The sequence below is a fragment of the Meleagris gallopavo genome, chromosome 29 (genome assembly GCF_000146605.3).
Source record: "Meleagris gallopavo isolate NT-WF06-2002-E0010 breed Aviagen turkey brand Nicholas breeding stock chromosome 29, Turkey_5.1, whole genome shotgun sequence".
Taxonomy (NCBI): Eukaryota; Metazoa; Chordata; class Aves; order Galliformes; family Phasianidae; genus Meleagris; species Meleagris gallopavo.
Window position 1 is genome coordinate 1,543,611 of NC_015039.2, and position 10,414 is coordinate 1,554,024.

The following is a 10,414-nucleotide window of genomic DNA, read 5'->3' on the forward strand; positions in this document are numbered from 1 at the left end:
TATTGCTCTCGGCCACATCAGAAGGGATTAGACCCCTTTCTAGCATATGGACGTTTCAAACTGCATTTTGGAAGCTTACACCCTCTCCATTGTGTATGTGCTCCTCCCATACAGTTTCAGCTGTTTGGGTATAACTAATTTGGCAGATAACCAACACCAGGGATCCCAAGTCATTTACCAAAGCTCACACACACTTGTCACATTGCAGTCAAATCACAAGCCCATCAGTGCTTTCATCTCTTTGTCTGTTTCCTTACAGACAAACCTTCTGCCTACCCCTCAGTTACTTTGCTCATGTGGCAGTTTCTACCATTATTTAATGGTTATTGGGGAAAATGAAGCTGTCAGACTTTGAATGGACTTTCATTGCCTGAATGAGTTTGACTAAGTGGCTGTGCTGTCTGGAAAGCTCTCAAACATTTAGCATAATAGCATCTTTGAATAACAATTTCTCAAGTCCCAAAGTGAACCTCCAGCATGCACTGGAAAAGCCCAGATGAATGCATAAATTCAAAAATTGCAATCCCCCAACACCAATGCTTGTAAACTATACACTAGGGAAAGGTTTACATCAGAAGAGCTCTATACCCAAGACTGTTCTTTCCCTCCACCGTTCCACTCCATGCCCAGAATACATACCAGCAATCCAGCCATCCTCCTGTGTCAGCTCCGCATCCTCGCACCAACAGCCAGTGGCTGGATGAATACAGGTTACAGCCTGCAGTTTTAACTGGTCCTGAGAATCTTTCTGCAGCTGGCAACCTTCAGAACTAGGTTTCCTGCTCTTTACATGAGATGATGAGCTTTGGATCATACTTAAAACACCAGCACATTACTCCATTTAGACTTCAGAGATGTGTCAAGTAATTACTGCCCTCTTAAATCATTGCTGAGCACTTTAAATATACAGGAGATTAGCTTACATGTTTGAGATCCGGGCTTTAGATGTTGTGGGAAATGCCCATTTTCCTTGTTCAGCACACACTGTTCTTCATGCAAATAAATCCAAAGACCCTGACTCTTGAAGAGGCAGCATGGAGAATGCAGCCCAAGCGTCCGTTGTTCCAGCTTTGCACCTTCAGGTAACTCTGTGGGAGGAAGATTGTTTTTCCCATAGAGCTCTAAGTATCCACAGCCCACCTCCAGTGCAGAATGCAGTGGGGATACCCCAGCTTGCTTTTTATTTGAGCACTGTAATTTTGTTCCATTTCAGGCTTCTTCTAGGATTTTCTAAGCATTTGCATTCAGCCTGGAGTCTGCTCCTTACTAAAGTTCCAGCCTGGAGCTTGCCCCCTCTTGCTGTAGCTGGCCTGCTCTCAATCTGTGAGGCATTCACATTAAAACTGTGCCATACATTGCTGCAACACTGAGTTTCCTGCATGGTTATACAGCCCACTTCAAAGAAAGAAACCATCAGGTTGAGACCTTCAAACACACTCTGATCTAAACACATTGTACCTCAGATTCCCCATGACTTCTAGCTGCAGTGCCAGAAGTGATAAATTAAGCATCTCAGAAAGTAACTCAAACCAAAGTTCATTACACCTTCTAATTAGCTCTGGGAGAGAGCCAAAAACAAAGATTTTGATTTAAAGAAGTAATTACACAAAATATTCAGTTAATATATCCTTAAAAGCTGAATTGTTCCATGAGTAATAAGTTGCTTGCACCACCGTAGTAACCTTTAGATGTTATAATTGTATGTAGCATTGTGATGTAGATAATTGTGATGTATCCGTGCTAGAGGGCTGGCTGTACTTTTTCACACAGAAGGTGGTGAGGCAGTGGAACAGGTTGCCCAAGGAGGTTGTGGATGCCCCATCCCTGCAGGCATTCAAGGCCATGCTGGATGTGACTCTGGGCAGCCTGGGCTGCTGGTTGGTGACCTTGCACATAGCAGGTTGAAACCAGATGATCACTGTTGTCCTTTTCAATCCAGGCCACTCAATGATTCCATTCTATGATTCCATGTAGATAATTGTGCTGTAGCATTGCAGATGTGGAAGCATGTTGTAAACCTGTTCTGCTTTATCATGAAACAACAGTGTTAAGCTTGCTAGTGTTTGCTGACGGACACCCCTGCCCTGCAAATTGTTTAGATAATTGTTTAGAAAGAGCTGTGCCTTTGAACCAAGGAGATAAGAAGTTCAGCTGCGTTCTCGTACTGAGGAAACCAGACGTCCTGCTTGGCACCAGTCACTGTATACATAATATACTTCTGGGAAAACTTGCTTATTTTAACGTAACTCTGGAACAGGTTGCCCAAGGAGGTCGTGGATGCCCCATCCCTGCAGACATTCAAGGCCAGGCTGGATGTGGCTCTGGGCAGCCTGGTCTGCTGATTGGTGACCCTGCATATAGCAGGGGGTTGGAACCAGATGATCATTGTGGTCCGTCATGAGACATCATTTGGTGGCAGGTAGGTGATGCAAGGGTGGCTGTCCTTCTGGTGATGCTGCAGAGGTGAAAAAACCTCTAAGGACAGCAGGAGCACCCTGCAAAGCTCTTTGCTCACTGGTGTCCTACACTGCCTCAGAAAACACTTGCTGGTCATTGAGAAGCACTACAGTTTTGGCAGCAAATTCAGCCTGGACTTGCACTTCCACTCTACAACAGAAAAAGGTCTCGGAGAAGAGCTGAAATAGACGGATTCTACACAAGCTTTACATCACAGGATGTCAGCCAGCACAGCACAGGGTGCTGGGCTCAGCACCAGGCGTTGCCACAGCGCTGCCTGAAGCGGCGGCGCCGCTCAGCGCCACGAGCACGACCGTTAACGGACGGCACCACAGGCGCGTGGCTGCTCACGAGGCGGCTCAAGTAGCCGCCCCGCGATTGGCGGAGCGGTTCAACCCGCGCGGTGATTGGCGGAGCTATTGAAAGAGAAGCGCGGTGATTGGCGGAGCCGCTCGCTAGGCGGTTGGCGGGCTGTTCAAACATCAGCGCGGTTGTGGGAGCCGTGTTTCTCTTAGCGCGTGATGCAGAGCTGGATCTGCGCTCAGTTTTTCTCCTTTGTGCTGTGCTCAGATCGGTCCTGAGTGCTTTTAAAAACCTTTTTTAATGCCTGTCGCTTAAAGTGGGTGATCTCAATAGGATCTGAGGGAATGGCACGGTGCTATATCAGGGGGGGTCAGGTAGGGGTGAGGGTGGTAAGCATGGAGCAGGTTGCCTAGGGCAGTGAGCACAGCCCCAAACTGCCAGAGCTCAGGGAGCATAGGGACACTGCTCTCAGTCTTTGGGTTCGGGTGGTGTTTTGTGGAACCAGGGTTAAGCTCGAGAAAGCAGCTCCTTTGGAAAGGATGTGGGAAGTTTCTAGTGAGCACAGTAAGTCAAATAAAATGTGAAGAAAAGCCTTAAACTGAATAAAATGTAAGCACGCTACTGATACAAGTGTTCACAAAAGAGGTGCTTCACCCCTTCTGTGTTACCTGAAAACCCCTTGAAGGAGCCAGCATGGTCACTGCAAGAGAGAAGTGAGCTGTGAATGTAGCAGCTGCTGAGACCTGCACCATTGACACTACCTGGAAAGAACTTGAGAACAGTACTTCTCCCTCACACACCACAGTTGCTGTACATCTGAGACGAGTGGTGTGGTTTGTGTTGAAGAGCGGGGTGCTATTCAGCGGCATGAAAGATTCCATGTAATTAATATAGTTGCATGGGAAAATCATGTATTTATGAAGCTGCTGCGCTGTTATTCCTGTTCTTAGCATGGCTGCAAAATGAAGTCAGTATTATCGCAGGTTGCAGGTTAATTGTCAACATCCCTGCGCTAAGAGTCATTACTGAGTAACTGCTGGGACATTTAATTGCTTAAGCAATTAATAACTGGGCAGAAATGGAGGGCTGCATATTCCCATGAGTGACTCCCTGCAAGCATTAGCAGATAAAGCAGCTAACTGCAAAATGAATCATAAATGTGAGCAGTCACCATCAGTTATTATGCATTGATACTGAGTGGAGAGTTTGCAGGAGATCTCAGAACTAGCAGCAGTTGCAATGCGGAGAAAGTCTTTTCTAGGGCCTCCTGAAGGAGGACAGACTCATGCTTGCTACTCTCCTACCTCCTGCAGCTCATACTGAAGGGGCTGAAGCTGATGGTACCAGGTCTAAAAATCATGGAACACAAAGGAGAGCTTTCAAGAGAGTGCCGTAAGTGTTGCCTGCTGGTGGGAATGCTGGCTCCATGTATTCCCCAGAAATCAATTTGCCAGAAATCACAGACAGCCTTGACCCTTTTCATTTAATCTTGAGTGAATACACGTGCAATGAATCACTGCACAGCCTGGAAATGTTAGGTTATGGGGCAGGGCACTCTGTTCTCTGTTGTGACTGTGCTGCTTTGAACAGACACCACTCCTGTGCATAGACTTTCAGAGAGTGAAATTCATAATGGTTTTGCTGCCTCATGCTGCTCCAGCAGCATCATAGGAAGCCCGTGGCCAAACTCTTCATGGCCTCAGAGCATGCTGTGCTAAAGCTGGATAATCCACTCATGGGGAACACATTGTATGGCTGTAAATAGTAGAAAAAACTGGAAGATCAGAACAGACCAGGGAATTAGATAGTGGCTCATGTATAACAGATTATTTCTGGCATAACCACACTGTCAGACTCTTCTCATGTAGCATGGCTGTTGCCAGCTTCATTATACAGTGCTCCTAAATGCCATGAGTTGAGCTGACAAAAGTGGTCTGTTGCCAGTATAGCAGCGTCCATGCTAGCAGATTTGCTGATACCAGGAAGTTGACTTTTTTTTTTTTTTTTTGGTACTTTCACATTTCTTAGCTAATATAATCATGCAAGCCAAATTCTGTTGTACATATCAATAGCTGTCATAAGAAAAGACCTGAATGCTGAATACAAGCGCATCTTGTTCAGAACCCCACACCTAAGACCTGCTCAGATTTAATGTAAAGAGCTGCAAAAAGTCATTTGTGTAAGAAAAAGTAATGTTTTCAATTCTTTAAAATTCCAAGAACAGTTGCACTCTGGGTGTTGTTTTTTAGCACCTTATCTATTGTCTGTTTACACAAGCTAACTTGTGTAAATACTCAAACTTTTATAACTTGACCCAACTCCATCAATTGTTTTGTCCTTCTTGGCAATCTGAAAATAAAGACTGAACAATAAGATTTCTGAAGTTTTTATCCTGGCCATTTATTTTCTGTATGCTGTGCTTTAAAACAACCAAACATAACAACAACAAAACCACTAAGAAAGCCCAGGTGTTGTATTTTACTTTAGTGAGAAGGGAAGATGGAGGACAGCTTGTGAATGTAATTAAATCAGCTAGCAAAAAGCTGAAAATCAGTATGTGTGAAAAGAATTTGAAACAGTGAGCATGGTTTATATTTAGTGGAAAGTTTTCTTTCTCCTTTGCAGCTTTTGCATAGAGCCCAAAGGCACTAAGAGAATAGATCTGTCTATAGCAATCTGTAGCCCAAAGTGCCAGAAATCAACAGTAAATATGTAATGCCACCAAGAGAGGTTTTTAAAAGATGAATGCCCCAAAGGCTCTGATTTAAAAGAAATGAAGTTATTGTAATGCACAATACCACATCTGTACAACTCAGGGTAATGTTACCTAAAATAAATCTGTGTACATGACTCACCAACTCCCTCCTACTTAGGCTAATAGGTTACCCATGCACATACTGCATGAGCTCTGTCTCCCCAGATAATCAAATACTCCAGGAGCATACAGTATAAACTCAGATTCAGAAGAACACCGTCCGGTCAAAAATAATTGGCTCATGGGTTAATTCTGTGATGCATAAACAGGAATTTGAGACAAATACGAAATCAGGTTACTACAAAGTGTCCAGGATTCTTGATAAAAGATTGTCAAATACAGGCAATGCTCTGTTTATCTGATAGATCCTAAATGCTCAAGCAGCAGTTACTCACTGTTTTGTGTATCCTTTCAACCTTGCAGCAGAGCAATGCTATTACCCTCACTTTAGTAGGAGATAATCATAAGGAGAAGTGCTATGATGATGCCTAACACTAACATAGACTGGCAATGATATTGCTTGATTCTAGCTTTCTGAAATCTAGGAATCTAGTTTAGTCTAAGCTAGCTAGCTATGTTGCTTTGGAGAAAGATCCAGAGGGTATTTCATCACATGTCTAACAAGTGGGATGTGTGAGTGGGAAACAGGGTTTATGTAGTGCCTTGCTGTTACCAGAATGTTCTAAGCACTTCTGAGCCAGTGAGAAGGATGGCATGGCTGTACTCACACTGCCTGTGGAGAGCCAAACCTAAGGCCTCTTCTTGCATCCCCATCTTCTAGAACCTCCTTTAAGATTAGTTGTGGCAGTGACTGTGGATCTGTCACCCTGTAAGGTGCAATATGATGGTAGTGCAGTGCCCCATGGATATTTATACAGTAATCAGACCCAAATTCAAAGTCTACACAAGGATGGCCCTTCTTTGCAATCCCAAGCATGAAGGCAGTAAGGGAATGTTGCAGCTGTGGACACAAGGCAAGTGCTGTTACGGGCATTTTTCAAGAACTGAGTGATGTTTATAGCAGAGGTACTAAAGGGACTGGCCTGGTCACAGCAATACTCCTGAAAACTATCCAGATTCCTCCCTGAAAAAAGCTCTTTGAGCACGTACCTCTGGGAATAGACCTGCATTCTGCTTCTCATCCTGCAGCTTAAAACGCCTCTGGCCTGCCCTGGAAGTTTCTCTATAGCCAGTCTCACACCTCTGATCTGACAAGACTTTGGGAAGCTGTGAGCACCATCAGTGACTGCCAGACATTGCAGGGTATCATTTAAAATGCAATTAAGAGACTCTGCAGCTCTCCGTAGAGAGAAGAAAGGCTGCCTTTGCTGGTGACCTGTGCAATGAAGAAGTTGTGAGTAAGTCGAGTGCTGGTAGAAAAATTTACTTCAGCTAAACTTCCCCCAACTGGGAAACAAGGAAGAATAACAAAAGAACTTAATGAAATCCTATTCTTTCAATGACAAATTCATAAGAAAACTCTCTTTGGTAAAAGTGAGATTGATCCTTGGTGAAGGAAACAAAACATTACTTGAAAAGGAAAGTATGGAAAGACAGTGGGATCAGTGTGACAAGGCATTAGCCTTTCTTCCTTTATAATAAACTTTTTATCACCTTAGCTATTCCACTCATTGGAAGATTACTTTCATTACCTATCCCTATCAGGTTAGTTCTTTTTGTTGGTGGCGGAGTAGGGAGAGCAAACTTAAAGCAACAACAACAACAAAACTGAATACTGGATACTATAGTAGCTGGGCAATCCACACTGTCAATCTCCTACTGCTTCATTAGCTGTAAGAATGAGATTAGCAATGGCCACCATTCAGACTTTTTGCTGCATGCTGACGTATTTACTGATGCAGCTCACAGGAGACACCAGTTCAATAACTACCTATAAGGAAAAGAAAAATATTTGGAAAGAAAGATCCTTTTCTGCTTCTTATCAATTCCCATTTCACTCCAAGTGTTCTTCCTTTATTTCTTGAATTCAGACCCAAGTTTGTAGCATGGATGATATTTTCTTGGTCACAGTTTCAAATTACTACAGCAGTTGCATAATCAAACAAGCAATAAAAGCCAGTGCATTGAGCAGTGTGTATGTCAGCAGGCTGCTGCCACTTCAAAAGCAGCCTGAGAAGCACAATAGGAATTAGAAAAAGTGGGGAGACAGAAAGGGGACTTGGACAGAGAGAAAAGGGGCTGGAGGATGTGAAAAGGATTCAGAAAGGAAGTCAAGTCTCCAAATTCCAGACTTTGGGGTTGAGCCCTCAGAACAGAAGGTCCCACACAGCTGGCCCTTGGCACATCCAGGGCTGTGGTAGGGAGCATGGGCTGACAGGCACAGCAGTTACGTGAGCAGAGAGGGAGATGGGCAGCCCAGCAGGATGAGCAAGTGGATTAGTAAAACAAACAGGAGCTCATCTCTCAGATCTAAGTCCCTCGCTGGAAGGGGAATGTGTTGTTTGCTCATATCTGTCAGCAGAGCTGCTCCAGTGCCGTCTCTGACTGCCTGCAGAAAATGTTCATTGTCATTTTATAGAAGCTGAAAAACACCTTAATACTCCCATCACCTTGAATTCCTGCAGTATGAGTTTGGTACCTCGCTCTGTTCATCCTCCATGCTCTGATTTGTGGTCACCTGTCATTTTCAGCCCAGCAGCATAAAAGCCCCCTGCCTGCAGGAGCCCTGCTTGGAGATTTAAAGGATTAAGTATCACCAGGGAGAGGAGTGTAGTTTGGCACTACACCTGCTGCACTTCTGCTGTTTGCTAGACTGGGAGTCTCCCAAGAGCAACTATTTCAGAAAGCTAAGGATTTTGGACTGAAGCGGCCATAAAAAGACATGAGTATGGGCTAATAACAAAATAATTCAGCAGCAAAATTAATCTAAGGTTAAAGTAATTATATACAGGGTAAAAGTCAAAAGAAACCATATGAAGCGTATGGCAATTTTACTGTATTTAAATTAAACACTTTTATGCTGTAATATTAAAAAGAATAAGTGGAATCATTTGTACTGATTTTTGTTCTGACAAACGGTTATCAAAAAATAATGTGCTGTCATGAAATGCTTTGATTTCAGTGAATCTATTTTTCTAACAAAACAGTTTTGTCTGTGTTTTCCAGCACCTCCGACATCAATAATTAATGCAGAGGGCTGAAGAGAGGGACCTTACGACTGTGAATGGAATAAATGATAAAAATGGACAGAATAAAGAGATGCAACATCTTTGTATTCCTTCCACTTGCATTGTACAAAGGCAGTGTGTGATCAGCGCAGACCTTCAGTCATTATTTTCTGCTCCTGTAAGTATTATAGCCCATCTTCAGAGCAAGTAGAAACAATGGCAAATCCTAACCTGCTGCAAAATCACAGCAGTGAAGCTGCTCTTGCTGCCACCTAACATCTTGCTTGAAAATATAGGGCCAGGTCTCCAAAATTCAACACTGAATTGAATTTTTCAACTTGAAATCAGACTGCTACAATGGTACTGCCAGATACTCACAGGGGCAAATGAATGTCCTCAAAAGGACTAAACTCTGTATTTAAAACTACTTTTGCTAAATCCTTGGTAGTATAAGTCAAATGGTGTAGATTGGAGCTCATTTGCAAAGTGCTACAAGCTTTATTCATGGCTAATAAGGATAAAATCAAACATGACCATAGGTGTAACTGCAATTTTTGTATTAGATGCAACAATGCTGTTCATTGTACCTGAGAAATAGTTTGGTTTGTTCACTGTCACAGTGCAGAAAGGTGCTTTCACTCTCTGTGAGGAAGATTTACCAGGTCAACAGGAGATTGTAGCATAAACATGAACCTCGTATGACTTCAAAAAGCCAACGCACATTCCTCTTCCTGCTCTTCGTTCAGCACAGCAGACCATCTCTTGCTGTGCTTCCCTGTTCCCTGTGATTCATACAGTGCTGGAATTTATACTCCAAATGTACCTGTGCTGTGCTGTTAGTCACCTGCATTTTCTGGCCAGGCTTGAGTTTGGCTGCAGCATCTGGAAGTGCCTGTGATGCTCGAGGCTTCCTGCATTCCACAATACAAAAACCTGTGCTGACCATGCTGAAACAACAGCTTGTCAGATACTGACAGCTGACGTCTTACTCTGTTCTTATCAGAAATGTCCTGGCTTAGGAAACCCAGGCCCACAGAATTTCCCCTTAACACCCTCCCCAGCCGAGAGATCAGGTTTGATCTCACTGCACACCAAAAGACAGCTTGGGGAGGGAAGGATGTGTCACTGAAGCTCAGAGGGTTGCTGTAATGCTACTGAACCGAAGGGAACCTTTTTCCAGTTACATATTATCATCTTGCTGCTCCCAAGGAAGAACACCATCACACATTTGACTATTCCCTTCATCTGAGAGAGAGAGAATGGTATTATCAGCAGTGCAGGAAGCTGGGCTGTAATTAAACCCCCTTGAAATGCACTGCAATACAGGAGCACGAGTAGGGTTGCTTTTTTTTGGGCCAAGGAATGGGAATTCACATCACTGCAGAGACTGTGCCAATGTTTTCACTGAATTAAACCACGCTGGTCTCCTGCATTTTTGCCTAGCCTTGACATCTGAATCCATTAGGAGTTAGCAATTCTAATGTGAAACAACCACACTAATTGTGTTTTTTTTTTAATTGGCTGCACTATTGATTTTATAAGATACGTGATGCTCTTCTACCTGTGCGTGAGGCTCCTGCTGGGAGATGCTAATGGAAAAAAACACTTCAATTAGCAAGAATTCCCTCTGAAATCCTTGAAAATCCAATATTGCTGATTAGTTTGTTAAAAAATCTTATTAAAAAATGCTCAGTGATTTCCCTATAATATCAAGAGGCAGATCCTCGTGCTGGGCTCCCTCACTAATCTCTCCCTCTCCCTTTTCCTCCCC

General features: G+C 43.5%; 1 long non-coding RNA gene across 1 annotated transcript; it reads left to right on the top strand.

Moving 5' to 3' along the window:
• Positions 1-2,908: 2,908 nt before the first annotated feature.
• On the top strand, positions 2,909-10,068 carry LOC109371108. The gene is made up of 3 exons (XR_004162086.1): positions 2,909-4,152; positions 6,665-6,873; positions 8,642-10,068. It is a non-coding gene; the product is annotated as an uncharacterized LOC109371108 (long non-coding RNA).
• The last annotated feature ends 346 nt before the right edge of the window (positions 10,069-10,414 follow it).